General features: G+C 35.3%; 1 protein-coding gene across 2 annotated transcripts in view; it reads left to right on the top strand.

The window, feature by feature from the left end:
• Nucleotides 1-16,065, top strand: part of LOC127976795 (mitochondrial basic amino acids transporter-like) — a 289,596-nt gene that overhangs the window by 199,937 nt on the left and 73,594 nt on the right. The window lies entirely within an intron of this gene.

Raw genomic sequence — 16,065 nt, 5'->3', positions numbered from 1 at the left:
ACACTTTCAACGGAGTGCGTATACACTTTAAACGGAGTGCGCCTTGAGCTATGTTTCACGTACATGTACAAGAATCGGTACACACATGTAACACACCAATATCTACGAAAAAGTCTCTTGGTACGAAGTCCGAATCCCAACAGGAAGTCAGTTATTTGGAATTTTCTCTGCAAAATTAGTGTTGTTTTGGCCATTTTCAGGGGTTGTACTTTAACAAACTCCTCCTAGATATTTATTCAGATCAACACCAAACTTGGTCAGTGTAATCTAAAGCCTTTTGCGATGTTAAATTGCGAAGATCTTGAGGTTTCGTTAAAGGGCGTGTCCATGGCGGCCTGACAAATTTCATTGTTTCGCCATGAAATAGGATGTTGTTGTAACTCAGGCATAAAGTGTCCAATCCTCCCCAAACCTCACATGTTCGATAAAAGTCCTGCCCTGAACACATCTGAAGGCCAATATTCCATTATAATGATAGCGCCACCTTCTGGCAACAGGAAGATTGGCACATATATGGAATAAACATTGATATATTCTACTTATATTTATGAGTTTAAACGCATATTTCTCACCGTTCACCTATTAACTTAAGCCACTCACTGCCGGTGAGCCCGGGTGCGAGGGCCCGTTCATCGCTGCTTGCAGCTTTAATTATTATTATTATTATTATTATTCTTCTTCTTCTTCTTCTCCCGAATGAATCGCATTTTTGAGGGCTTTAACATGCTCAAAAAGTCATGAAACTTTGCACACGCGTCAAACCTGGTGAAAATTTTCGTCTGATATAGGATTCAGAAGAGGGTGTGGCAAAATGGCTCGACAGCGCCACCTATACCAAGAAAATCAACAGCCTTCCAGCTATGTTTCACGTACATGCACGAAAATTGGCACACATATGTAACACACCAATACCTACAAAAAAGACTCTTGGAGCGAAATTCTAAACCCAACAGGAAGTCGGTTATTTTTAATATTATGAGCATATTTTGTGTAATTTTGGTCATTTCCATGTGTTGTATTTTAACGAACTCCTCCTAGAGATTTCTTCAAATCAACACCAAATTTGGTATGCCTAATCTAAAGGCCTTTGCGATGTTAAATTGCGAAGATCTTGAGTTTTCGTTGAAGGGCGTGTCCGTGGCGGCCTGGCGAATTTCGATGATTCGCCATGAAAAATGAAGTTGCTATAACTCACACATACAATGTCCAATCTGCCCCAAACTTCACATGTTTGATGAGATTCCGAACCTGAACAGATTGACATGCCCATATTCAGTTATAGTCATAGCGCCACCTATTGGCAACAGGAAGTGACATATTTTACGCTGCGACGAACTACTCCTAGAAATTTTATGACATCAGTGTCTTTTTTGTGGTCAGTCTAATCTAAAGGCCTGTGCGATGTTCAGTTGTGAAGATTTTGAGTTGTCGTTAAAAGGCTTGTTCATGGCGCCGCGACGAAGTTCGATGTCTCGCCATGGGAATAAAAGATGTTATAACTCAGGCATAAAATGTCCGATCTTCCCCAAACTTCACATATGTGATAAGAGTCCTGACCTGAACAGATCTGCAGGCCAATATTCCACCGGGTGTGGCAGAATGGCTCTATAGCGCCACCTATACACTTTCAACGGAGTGCGCCTCGAGCTATGTTTCACGTACATGTACAAAAATTGGTACACACATGTAACGCACCAATACCTACAAAAAAGTCTCTTGGTACGAAATCCGGATCCCAACAGGAAGTCGGTTATTTTGAATTTTCCCTTCAAAATTGGTGTTGTTTTTGCCATTTTCAGGGGTTGTACTTTAACGAACTCCTCCTAGAGATTTATTCAGATCAACACCAAACTTGGTCAGTGTAATCTAAAGCCCTTTGCGATAATAAATTGCGAAGGACTTGAGGTTTCGTTAAAGAGCGGGTCCATGGCGGCCTGACAAATTTCGATGTTTCGCCATGAAAAAGGAAGTTGCTGTAACTCAGACATACAATGTCCAATCTGCCCCAAACTTCACATGTTGGATAAGACTCTTGACCTGAACAGATCTACATGCCAATATTCAGTTATAGTCATAGCGCCACCTATTGGCAACAGGAAGTTACATATTTTACACTGCGACAAACTACTCCTATAATTTTTTTGAGATTAACATATATTTTGTGGTCAGTCTAATCTAAAGGCCTGTGCAATGTTAACTTTTGAAGATCTTGAGTTTTTGTTAAAGGGCGTTTCCATGGCGCCATGACAAAATTTGATGTCTTGCCACAGCAAGAGAAGTTGTTGTAACTCAAGCATAAAATGTTCAATCTTCCCCAAACTTCACTTGTTTGATAAGAGTCCTGGCCTGAACACATCTGAAGGCCAATATTCCATTATAATGATAGCGCCACCTGCTGGCAACGGTAAGATTGGCACATATATGGGATATACTTTGATATATTCCACTTATATTTAGGACATTAAATGCATATTTCTCAACGTTCACCTTTTTACTAAAGCCACACGATGGCGGTGAGCCAGGGTGCGAGGGCCCGTTCATCGCTGCTTGCAGCTTTAATTAGGGCTCAAGCCTGGAGGGCGAGAGCCCTATTGTTTTCCTTAGGATTATTTGTTATTAGGGCTCAAGCCTGGAGGGCGAGAGCCCTATTGTTTTCCTTAGGATTATTTGTTATTATTATTATTATTATTATTTATTATTATTATTTTTCTTCAAGGTTTCGGGGGCTTTTGGGGTCCTTAACATGCTTAAAAAGTCTTGAAAATTGGCACACACATTGGAACCTGCGGCCATTAGGGCCGGGCAGAGACTGATACACGGGCGTGGCACAGGGGCTCTACAGCGCCCCCTGGAATATGGAGGGCCATATATCATACATACTTGCACGTAGACGTACGAAACTCGGTACACATATAGAACTCATCAATACAAACAACTTTCGTATTGCATATCATAGGCTCCGCCCAACAGGAAGTTGGCTATTTGGGGTTTATTATTCATATTTGTCGTCAAAGTTGTGGGGGCTTTTGGGGTCCTTAACATACTCAAAAACTCTTGAAAGTTTGCGCACAATTTGGAATCTGTGGCCTTTAGGAGCCTGCAGAGGCTGGGACACGGGCGTGGCACAGGGGCTCTACAGCGCCCCCTGGAACACAGTCATAAATGTTGATGTATAGCTCACACATACTTGCACGTATTAATATGAAACTCAGTACACATATAGATCTCATCGTGCCGAACAACTTGCGTATTGCATGTCATAGGGTCCGCCCAACAGGAAGTCAGCTATTTAGAGTTATGTAAAAAGCGCATGCTCTGGAATTTGAAATACTTGTCATAGGTTTTTTACTCGATTGCCGCCAAACTCGGTCAACATGATCTCAAGACACTGGGGATGAAAAATTGCCAGGGGATTTTTGATATCTCAAACGGTTTGCTCGTGGCGAGGCGTTGAAATTATGGCGAGAAATGAGAAACAGGAAGTGTCTAATACCATCCACATACATTTCCTGATTTTAATCAAACTTCATCAGATTATTCTTTGTGTGATGTCGATTGCATATATGTGACTATTAGGAGTCAAAGTTATAGCACCACCAACTGGCAGCAGGAAGTGTGTCATTTTCAAAATGCTTTGTATTCAGCATCTTATTTTTACTCGATTTGCTTCAAACTTCATCAGAATAATGTTAAAACACAGCCTATATTAATCTGCTAGGGGGATATTGATATCTAAAAATATTGTTGCCGTGGCAACATGTCAAACTTGAATACTTCTCAGGTGATTTTAAGGCATATAACATACTTAGAATTTCATGAAATTCAGAACACATATCAGTATTTATGATAACTAGACACTGGCAAAAGTTTATAAGAGGGCGTGGAAGAGGCACTCTATAGCGCCACCTTTTGTCAAAAGTGGGGGGGTTAGTTTTAGCTACAGATACCAAACTCGGTACAAAAATTGTTCTTATCAAGACGGACAACTTTCTAATTCACAGTCATCAGCTACGACCAACAGGAAGTCGGCTATTTTGATTTGAATGTGGATTGTTTTTTACATTTAGCTGTGAATTAATGCATACTGCTCAGAGGAGAGTAACACTATACACACCAAACTTGGCCTACTTGTTGAAAAAAACATTGAGGAACTTAAATTGTGAATGGGCTTTGGATAGCTTGGATGGTTTTGTCGTGGTGATTTTTTTAAATGACAATAAAGATGGAATTATTAATTTTCCTGCATTTTTAAATTCCAAACACTTCAAAACCTTTTTTCATACAGAAAAAAAGTTATTCTGAGTAAATATGCATAGTTTCATGACTTTACAACACTGTATGGATAACAGAAAATTAAAAAACTGTCAGACATCTCATATCACTCTGTCCCTCTGTTTGAGTGTGTGTGCTTAGACTTCCATTGTCTGAGAGAAAATGCGCCCCTACAGGTGCAGTTACCGGACTAAAAAAGGGAGGAGACTGTCTTTTGGTTTCGATTTTAAATCGGTTAAAATACAAATAAATACTTGGATTTAATTCAAACTGACAAGCTAAACCAACATATATGATTATTATCAGGTCAGGGCTCATTAATAATGGATGTGTGGTCAGTACACGTGAGAAACACGAGAGATGAATCACTGCTCTGAGCACCAGCGTGTGGAATGATGAGCTCAAAAAAAAACGAGTTTATTCTTGTTTTATAGCTATTAAAAATAAAGTATTGCAGCGATATCACACAATTCACCAATTAGAACACACCAAGAGCTAAATTAAGATGTTTTTGAACTGTTTGTGTGAAAATTAAATATTCGCAGCTGCCTATCTGAAATCACTGCCTCCGATCAGCGCGCACAGTGTCACAAGTTCAAAACTAACGAATTTATTCTTGTTTAAGAGCTTTTTAAAATAAATTATTGCCATAAATGCACACAATACACCCATTATAACACAACGCGAGCTAAATGCAGGTGTTTGTGACCCGTTTAAGTGTGCAAGACTACTTGAAAACGCGACTGGCAGAATATCTCTCGAGCTGCAGGATTCTGCCTTTCGTCGTACGAACGAACACATCAAGGACAAGATTATTTCAAAATACATAATAGCTTGGCGAATATAAACGAAAACAGCCACGTGGACATAAACTGTTGAGAAATAAATCTGAAGTGGATCTACTGGATTTGAATATTAAGTGACCGCATATACCAGCTGCTTCTGTCTTCAATTTTAATCTATATAAAAAATTAAACTCATTCATCTTGGCTGCTTTTTTAATATGTGTACATATTTATTTATTATTTTGCTCTAACAAGACTTAATCTATATTTAATTAAATCAATAAAATTTTATTTTACATTTGATTTGTCCATTTCTGCATCTAAACGCCTAAAAACCTAAAACATGCTCTATTATACTATTGTTAGCAATTTCTTTATCGTCCAATTTATCTGGTGTACACACTTTATTTTCATAATAAACCTGTTTGTTAGATTATACACAGTTACAGTGGTCTATAATAAATATTAACAGGTTTTATTCAAGCTGTTTAGAATGAATGCCGTAGACTAATTTTTTTAAAATGTAAATCCATACAGCTATAAATAGCTTGTTCTTGGTTTATAAGCACATTTATTAAAAAGGAGAGTAAAGGGTCAGTTATCTTCCTATGAAAAATAAAAAAAATAAAAATAAACAAACAACACAGGCCATAGCGATTTATTAAAGTAACATAAATAAATACAATAGTTATTTTACTATATCTTTTAAATTTTTAATTCCAACTCTTCATAATTTTTTATATACGTAAAAGTCATCATTTGAAGGAAGCACAGTAAGTTTCATAGCTTTATCATTTTCAAGAGCCAGCATAAAATTAAAACTATCATAACATATAAATCAAGCTTGCAATTCTTAGTACCAATAATGGCCACCAGATGGAGCTATAGGATTACTTTTAAATAATTATTGTAGAAACAAGTATGATTTAAATCATTTATAGAAGTCTTTGAAAGAAAAATAATATGTATTTTATGTATTTTACTGATAAAATGACCCTCACTTAATTAGAATAACAAGCTGAAGTATAGTGAACCGTATATTAAGAATAATTCTTTATAGGCTTTATGAACAGATAAGTTTTGAGTGACTCTTGAAGGTTTAGCACCACATCCTCTTTTACCACTGTTTAAAGAATTAATCTTACAGAACAGGTGCGGATGAATTTTGGATAGCTTGAATGGTTTTGTTGTGGTGATTTTTTGAAATAACAGTAAAAATGTAACCAGTAAATGTCTTTTATTTTTTTTAAGTGCAGCTTCTAAACACTTCAAAAAAAATTACACATAGAAGACAAGTCATTCTGAGGAAATATGCATGGTTTCATGACTATACAACACTATATGGATGATAGAAAATTAAAAAAACTATCATACATCTGATGTCACTCTGTCCCTCTGTCACTGTGGGTAATGTGTGTGTGTTTGTGTGTGTGTGTGTGTATTAAGTGAATTAGGTGTGAAACTATCAGACAGCATTTAGTCTCCAGCGCCAACATTTTACAGAACTGCCACTTTCCTGGAGTCTCCAGAATTACAATGTGTCAGGTTCTGAGAGATCTAAGATTCCAAAAAATGATTTAATTAGAATACCATGAAGTATTGTGAAATACTATATATTAAGACTTTATATATAGGCTTTATGAACCGATTAGAGTGACTCGTGAAGGACCAGCACCACCTCCTCTTGTCCGATGGTTTGAGGAATATATCTTCCAGAATCCGGGATTAAGATTTAGGAGCTCATTTTTATTCCACCTCCTTTCCTGAAAGTCTGTTTTGCAGAATTGACTAAAAATTAATCTTCACATTAATTCCTAATTATTTTGCCATTCTTTTTGTCAGTTCTTCTTGACCTGTTTTTTTTCTTCTTCTTTTCTGACCTCATGACCCAGTCAGCATTTTTGTACAATGGTCAAGTCTTAACTTATCAATTTCTGTATTGCATTTGGGTTTGATATTTCTCATGGGTATTTCATAATTTTCGACTTTGAGTTAAAACAGTTTGAGTTAAAACTCTTTTTTAGCGCATTTCATCTGTAAAAGAAAACATGCCTTATAATTCTGCACACATGAATATAAGGAGTTTTTCTCTTCCAGCTTTCCTGGACTATTGTATAGCACTCATAAATGATTAAATAAAAAATAATGGTAGTTATTAAGATTGATATGGTTTGGAATTGGTAAAATGTGCTTGGAAAAAAATCACAATAAAACAATGTTTTAATGTTTAAGTTTGGAATATTAACTGACATGAAAGAATGCTATATAAATATTGTTCATGTTAACATAATGTTTATCAATGAAATCTTATTGTAAAGTGTTACTAAATAAATATATATATATATATATATATATATATATATATATATATATATATATATATATATATATATATATATATATATATTGTTCTGGGAATGTGATTTTAAAGTCTAGATGATTCGGATTAACCCTTTAACTGCCATATCCTTTAAAACCTCACTGCCAGAGGGATATTGTGAATGCATGTGCCCACTGGGCACAGTTTACCTGATGCCACCGGGGTGGCGATGGCATTGGTGGCTTGAGCCCGCCATCGCTGCTTGCAGCTATATTTATTATTATTATTATTATTTTTCTTCAAGGTTTCGGGGGCTTTTGGGGCCCTTAACATGCTCAAAAACTCTTGAAAATTGGCACACACCTTGGAACCTGCGGCCATTAGGGCCGGGCAGAGTCTGATACACGGGCGTGGCACAGGGGCTCTACAGCGCCCCCTGTAGTACCGAGGGCCATATATCATGCATACTTGCACGTATACATATGAAACTTGGTACATATATATAACTCATCAAACCAAACAACTTTCACACTGCATGTCATAAGCTCCGCCCAACAGGAAGTTGGCTATTTAGGGTTTTATGAAAAACACATGCTCTGGAATTTGATATACTCCTCTGAGGAACTCCACCCATTCACCACCAAACTCGGTGAACACGATCTCAAGACATTGGGGATGCTAAATTGCGAAGAGATTTTTGATATCTCGAACGGTTTGCCCGTGGCGAGGCGTTGAATTTATGGCGAGAAAGGAGAAACAGGAAATGTATAATAACATCCACATACATTTCCTGAATTTGATCAAACTTAATTGGTTTGTTCATTGTATGATACCGATCATATATATGTGACTATTAGGAGTCAAAGTTATAGCGCCACCAACTGGCAGCAGGAAGTGAATCATTTTCAAAACGCTTTGAATTCAGCATCTTATTTTTACTTGATTTGCTTCAAACTTCATCAGAATAATGACAAAACACGGCCGAAGAAAATCTGTTGTGGGGATATTTATATCTAATATAGTGTTGCCATGGCAACGTGTCAAACTTGAATGTTCTGTTCTGGTGATTTTTAGGCAGATAACTAGCTCAGATTTACATGAAACTCAAAACAGATATCAGTATTAAAGATAGCTAGACCATGGCAAAAGCTTTTAAAAGGGCGTGAAGGAGGCACTCTATAGCGCCACCTTTTGTCAAAAGTGGGGGGATTAGTTTTAGCTACAGACACCAAACTTGGTACATAAATTGTTCTTATCAAGACGGACAACTTTCTAATTCACAGTCATCAGCTACGACCAACAGGAAGTCGGCTATTTTGATTTGAATATTTAAATTGAGCTCTGATTTAATGCATACTCCTCACAGGAAATGTTCACTATACTCACCAAACTTTGTCTACATGTTGAAAAAACATTGAGGAACTTAAATTGCGAACGGATTTTGGTTAGCTTGAACCGTTTTGTCGTGGTGATTTTTTGAAATGACAGTAAAAAGGGAATCATTAATTGTCTTGTATTTTTAAATTGCAGCTTCCAAACACTTAAAAAAAATTCATACAGAGATCAAATCATTCTGAGGACATATGCATAGTTTCATGACTTTACAACACTGTATGATTAAAAGAAAATTAAAAAACTGTCAGACATCTCAACTCACTCTGTCCCTCTGTTTGAGGAATGTATGTGTGCTGACCAAGTGTGTGTGTGTGTGTCTGTGAGTGGGGGATGGGCATGAGCTGAGTGGCAGACACAATGAGAGACAGAAAGAGAGAGAAAGAGAGAGAGAGAGAGAGACTTAATCATCTCTTTAATCACCAGAAAAAAAAAAAAGTATTTTAAATTGTTATTTTTTGTTGCTGTTGCTAACATTGCTGTTTTCATTACAGCTTAAGAAATCTCTTAGGCCTTATCCTTTTCTGACAGTTTCAGGAATTAAAAACACAATTCTAAAAATACTTATTTGTGCTGCAAATAATAATTTCAACTCATTTGATACTGACCTATTCCATCCTGTGACATGACATTTATCTTAATTTACATAATCTCATGGATGTAACAGTAAAACTGTTCAGCTCACAGATGAAGACTAAGCTGTAATGCAAGCAGAACTTTCACAAATGCTTGTAAGTCATTAAAGGATTTTATAACACTGTAAAATAATGTCTAATTTGTTAACATTAGTAAATGCATTGGTAACACTTTATAATAACTGCACTCATTAGTAAATAGTCAGTTCATGCTTTATAAAGTCTTGTCCCAACTTAAATAGTCATTAATAAGCAGCTTATAAATACAGCTATAAATAGCTTGATCTTGGTTTATAAGCACATTTATTAAAAAGGAGAGTAAAGGGTCAGTTATCTTCCTATGAAAAATAAAAAAAATGAAAATAAACTAACAACAACACAGATTGATACAGAACTCAGAAATTTTATAGTGGATTTATGATCAAATCAGCCCTTTAAATGAATCATACTCCTCCAAGAAGACACAAATAGTTCACACCAAACTTTTTCAACATGATGCCAATATACTGAAGATGTTAAATTGCGAATGGGTTTAAGATACCTTAAATGGTGTGGCCATACCGATTTATTAAAGTAACATAAAAAAAATACAATAGTTATTTTACTATATCTTTAACATTCTTCATTCCAACTCTTCATAATTTTTTATATACGTAGAAGTCATCATTTGAAAGAAGCACAGTAAGTAAGTTCATAGCTTTATCATGTCCAGGAGCCACCATAAAATTAAAACTATCATAACATATAAATCAAGCTTGCAATAATTAGTACCAATAATGGCCACCAGATGGAGATATAGGATTACTTTTAAATAATTATTGTAGAAACTAATATGATTTAAATCATTTATAGAAATCTTTCAAAGAAAAATATGTATTTTACTGATAAAATGACCCTCACTTAATTAGAATAATATGCTGAAGTATTGTGAAATACTGTGTATTAAGAATAATTCTTTATAGGCTTTATGGACAGATAAGTTTGGAGTGACTCTTGAAGGATCAGCACCACATCCTCTTTTACCACTGTTTAAAGAATTTATCTTACAGAACAGGTGCGAATTAATTTTGGATGGTGATTTTTTGAAATAACAGTAAAAAAGGAACCAGTAAATGTCTTTTATTTTTTTAAGTGCAGCTTCTAAACACTTCAACAAAATGTACACATAGAAGACAAGTCATGCTGAGGAAATATGCATAGTTTCATGACTATACAACACTATATGGATGAGAGAAAATTAAAAAACTACCATACATCTGATGTCACTCTGTCCCTCTGTCACTGTGGGTAATGTGTGTGTGTGTGTGTGTGTGTGTTTGTGTGTTAAGTGTTTGTGTGTTAAGTGTGTGTGCTGAGTTTGTGTGAATGTGTGGGAGAGGGGATGGGCTTGGTGTCAGAGAGAGAGAGAGAGAGAGAGAGAGAGAGAGAGAGAGAGGGAGGGAGACTTAATCATCTCTTTAATCACCAGCAGAAAAAAATAAGCAATTTTGTGTTGTTGTTGTTGTTGTTTTTTCATCATTACAGCTTAAGAAATATCTTAGGCCTCAACATCAACTGTTGCTGCTTTATATAGCCTTCTCCCAAAATTAATAGTCATTAGTAAGCATTTTATAAATACAGCTATAATTAAATTGTTCATGGTTTATATGCACATTTATTTTGAGGAGATTAAAGGCTGTAATCCTCCTAAAAAAGTAATAATAAAAAAATAAACAAACACAGAACTCAGAAACATTTATTTCAAGATGCAATAAAAGAAAACTGTACACTATATATATATATATATATATATATATATATATACAATTGCATAAGTTTATATAAATTTTTTTATCAAGTGTACAGCTAATAATAATAATAATAATAATAATAATAATAATAATGCATTTTATTTAAGGCGCCTTTCAAACCACTCAAGGTCACCGTACAACAAGTAACAACAGTAACAATATTAAAACAAAAAATAACAGTAAATAACAATGTCAATAAAAAAACGCAATAATATTAGAATAGCACAACATATTGTGGAATACTATATTAAGACTTTATATATAGGCTTTATGAACAGATAGGTTTTGAGAAATTCTACAAGTACTAGCATCACCTCCTCTTGTACGACGGTTTGAGGAATATATCTTCCAGATAGTACCGCCGCTCCCTATATGCAGAATACGCAGTCTTCGTAGGGCACCAACTCCCAAAGGGGTCACCATCCCAGTAGCTCAAAAAAAATAAAACATGCGCCATTCTCCCACCCACGCTCGCGACCGCTCGGACATTTGCGGATGAATGTTCGTAATTGATGGATGGACATCTATGCCCGGGTAAAAGACATCAGCAATCCGGCACAGAGAAAAGAAAAATAAAGTAAAAAACAAAACAAAAACAGGCATAAATTTGGCTTGACATTGGACATTTGAGAGTCTCAAATTTAGGGACCGTCTCTAAAGTTACATGTGATATTGTTATACACTTTTCTAACATCAGTAGCATTTGAAGAGAATTACTTACAGTCATAAAAACAACTGTAATTGTTCATCTACGTGACAGCTATAATGCACAATTAAATTGAATGTTTGATGTTTATTAAAACAAACTGTAAGTCATATGTAAATTATGCTACTTTTCACATGGACTCAAAAGCAAATTTGAAGCTCAATAGCATTTGAGGAGAAAGACTTGCAGTCATAAAACAATTTTAATGTGTTAATTTAGGTGTCAGCTACAATGCACACCTTATACATTTATATATAAATATATTACAATAAAGTGTTACTAAAGTTATATATATTGTTCTGTGTATGTGATTTCAAAGTCTAGATGGGTCGGATTAACCCTTTAACTGGCGTATCCCTTAAAACTTGATTGCCAGAGGGTTACTGTAAATGCTTATGCCCGCTGGGCACAGTTTTCCCGATGCCACCGGGGTGGCGTTGCACTGACGGCTTGAGCCCGCCATCGCTGCTTGCAGCTATATTTAGGGCTCAAGCCTGGAGGGCGAGAGCCCTATTGTTTTCCTTAGGATTATTTTTTATTATTATTATTATTATTTATTTATTTATTTTTTTCTAACGTTACGGAGGCTTTTGGGGCCCTTAACATGCTTAAAAAGTCTTGAAAATTGGCACACACATTGGAACCTGCGGCCATTAGGGCCGGGCAGAGACTGATACACGGGCGTGGCACAGGGGCTCTACAGCGCCCCCTGGAATATGGAGGGCCATATATCATACATACTCGTACGTAGATGTACGAAACTCGGTACACGTATAGAACTCATCAATACAAACAACTTTCGTATTGCATATCATAGGCTCCGCCCAACAGGAAGTTGGCTATTTTGGGTTTATTATTCATATTTGTCATCAAAGTTGTTGGGGCTTTTGGAGTCCTTAACATACTCAAAAACTCTTGAAAATTTGCACACACTTTGGAATCTGTGGCCTTTAGAAGCCTGCAGAGGTTGGGACCCGGGCGTGGCACAGGGGCTCTACGGCGCCCCCTGGAACACAGTCATAAATGTTGTTGTATAGCTCACACATACTTGCACGTATTAATATGAAACTCAGTACACATATAGATCTCATTGTGCCGAACAACTTGCGTATTGCATGTCATAGGCTCCGCCCAACAGGAAGTCAGCTATTTAGAGTTATGTAAAAAGCGCATGCTCTGGAATTTGATATACTTGTCATAGGTTTTTTACTCGATTGCCACCAAACTCGGTCAACATGATCTCAAGACATTGGGGATGAAAAATTGCCAGGGGATTTTTGATATCTCGAACGGTTTGCTCATAGCAAGGCGTTGAATTGATGGCTAGAATTGAGAAACAGGAAGTGTCTAATACCATCCACATACATTTCCTAATTTTAATCAAACTTCATCAGATTATTCATTGTATGATGTCGATCGCATATATGTGACTATTAGGAGTCAAAGTTATAGCGCCACCTACTGGCAGCAGGAAGTGTGTCATTTTCAAAATGCTTTGAATTCAGCATCTTATTTTTACTCGATTTGCTTCAAACTTCATCAGAATAATGTTAAAACACAGCCGATATAAATCTGCTGGGGGGATATTGATATCTAAAAATATTGTTGCCGTGGCAACATGTCAAACTGGAATACTTCTCAGGTGATTTTGAGGCATATAACATGCTTAGAATTTCATCAAACTCAGAACACATATCAGTATTAGTGACAGCTAGACACTGGCAAAAGTTCATAAGAGGGCGTGGAAGAGGCACTCTATAGCGCCACCTTTTGTCAAAAGTGGGGGGGGGTTAGTTTTAGCTACAGACACCAAACTCAGTACAAAAAATGTTCTTATCAAGACGGACAACTTTCTAGGGAGGAGACTCTCTTTTGGTTTCACTTTTAAATCGGTTAAAATACAAATATATACTTGGATTTAATTCACAATGACAAGCTAAACGAACATTTATGATTATTATCAAGTCAGGGCTCATTAATAATTGATGTGTGGTCAGTGATACGTGAGAAACACGAGAGATGAATCACCGCTCTGAGCACCAGCGTGTGGAATGATGAGCTCAGAAAAAACGAGTTTATTCTTGTTTTATAGCTATTAAAAATAAAGTATTGCAGCGATATCACATAATTCACCAATTAGAACACACCAAGAGCTAAATTAAGATGTTTTTGAACTGTTTGTGTGAAAATGAAATATTTGCGGCTGCCTATCTGAAATCACTGCCTCCGATCAGCGCGCACAGTGTCACACGTTCAAAACTGACTAATTTATTCTTGTTTAAGAGCTTTTTAAAATAAATTATTGCCATAAATGCACACAATACACCCATTATAACACAACGCTAGCTAAATAAAGGTGTTTGTGACCCGTTAATGTGCGCAAGACTATTTGAAAGCGTGACTGGCAGAATAACATATATCTCTCGAGCTGCAGGATTCTGCCTTTCGTCGTAAGAACGAACACATCACGGACAAGATTATTTCAAAATACATAATAGCTTGGCTAATATAAACGAAAACAGCCACGTGAACATAAACTGTTGAGAAATAAATCTGAAGTGGATCTACTGGATTTTAATATTAAGTGACCGCATATACCAGCTGCTTCTGTCTTCAATTTTAATCTATATAAAAAATTAAACTCATTCATCTTGGCTGCTTTTTTAATGTGTGTACGTATTTATTTATTATTTTGCTCTAACAAGACTTAATCTATATTTAATTAAATCAATTACATTTTATTTTACATTTGATTTGTCCATTTCTGCATCTAAACGCCTAAAAACCTAAAACATGCTCTATTATACTATTGTTAGCAATTTCTTTATTGTCCAATTTATCTGGTGTACACACTTTTATTTTCATAATAAACTTGTTTGTTAGATTATACACAGTTACAGTGGTCTATAATAAATATTGACAGGTTTTATTCAAGCTGTTTAGAATGAATGCAGTAGGCTAATTTTGTTTAATGTAAATTCAAAAAAAAAAAAAAATAAAAAAAAAATTTAATAAAAAACATTGGAAAATAATAACTGTTGTACTTTTTTTTACACATTTTGTATAATTTTATAGTTTATGCATTATAGTTATAAAAACAAATAAATTTAGCCACTCACATAGAAATCTTAGGCCTTATCCTTTTTTGACAGTTTTAGGGATTTTTAAAAATCCTAAAAATCCTTATTTGTGCTGCAAATAATAATTTCAAATTAATTTGATACTGACCTCTGACATCCTGTGACATGATATTTATTTGAATTTACATAATCTCATGGATGTAACAGTAAATCTGTTCAGCTCACAGATCAAGACTAAACTATAATGCAAGCAGAACTTTCACAAATGCTTACAGGTCAATAAAATCATTACAAAACACTTACAAATCATTTAAGGGATTTGATAAGACTGTAAAATAATGTCTAATTTGTTAACATTAGCAAATGCATTGATAACACTTTATAATAACTGCACTCATTAGTAAATAGTCAGTTCATGCTTCATAAAGCCTTGTCCCAATATTAATAGTCAGTAGTAAGCAGTTTATAAATACAGCTATAAATAGCTTGTTCTTGGTTTATAAGCACATTTATTAAAAAGGAGAGTAAAGGGTCAGTTATCTTCCTATGAAAAAAAATAAAATAAAAATAAACAAACAACAACACAGATTGATACAGAACTCAGAAATGTTATTGTGGATTTATGATAAACTCAGCCTGTAAATGAATTCATACTCCTCCAAGAAGACACAAGTAGTTCACACCAAACTGTTTTAACATGAAGCCATATACTGAACACGTCAAATTTCGAATGGGTTTAGGATACCTTAAATGGTGTGGCCATAGCGATTTATTAAAGTAACATAAAAAAAATACAATAGTTATTTTACTATATCTTTAAAATTTTTAATTCCAACTCTTCATAATTTTTTATATACGTAGAAGTCATCATTTGAAGGAAGCACAGTAAGTTTCATAGCTTTATCATTTTCAAGAGCCAGCATAAAATTAAAACTATCATAACTTATAAATCAAGCTGGCAATTCTTAGTACCAATAATGGCCACCAGATGGAGCTATAGGATTACTTTTAAATAATTATTGTAGAAACAAGTATGAATTAAATCATTTATAGAAATCTTTTTAAAGAAAAATAATATGAATTTT

This window comes from Carassius gibelio, chromosome B17, assembly GCF_023724105.1.
Source record: "Carassius gibelio isolate Cgi1373 ecotype wild population from Czech Republic chromosome B17, carGib1.2-hapl.c, whole genome shotgun sequence".
NCBI classification, from domain to species: domain Eukaryota; kingdom Metazoa; phylum Chordata; class Actinopteri; order Cypriniformes; family Cyprinidae; genus Carassius; species Carassius gibelio.
Note: the sequence above shows the minus strand (reverse complement) of the source record. Positions and strands in the feature narration are given on the sequence as shown.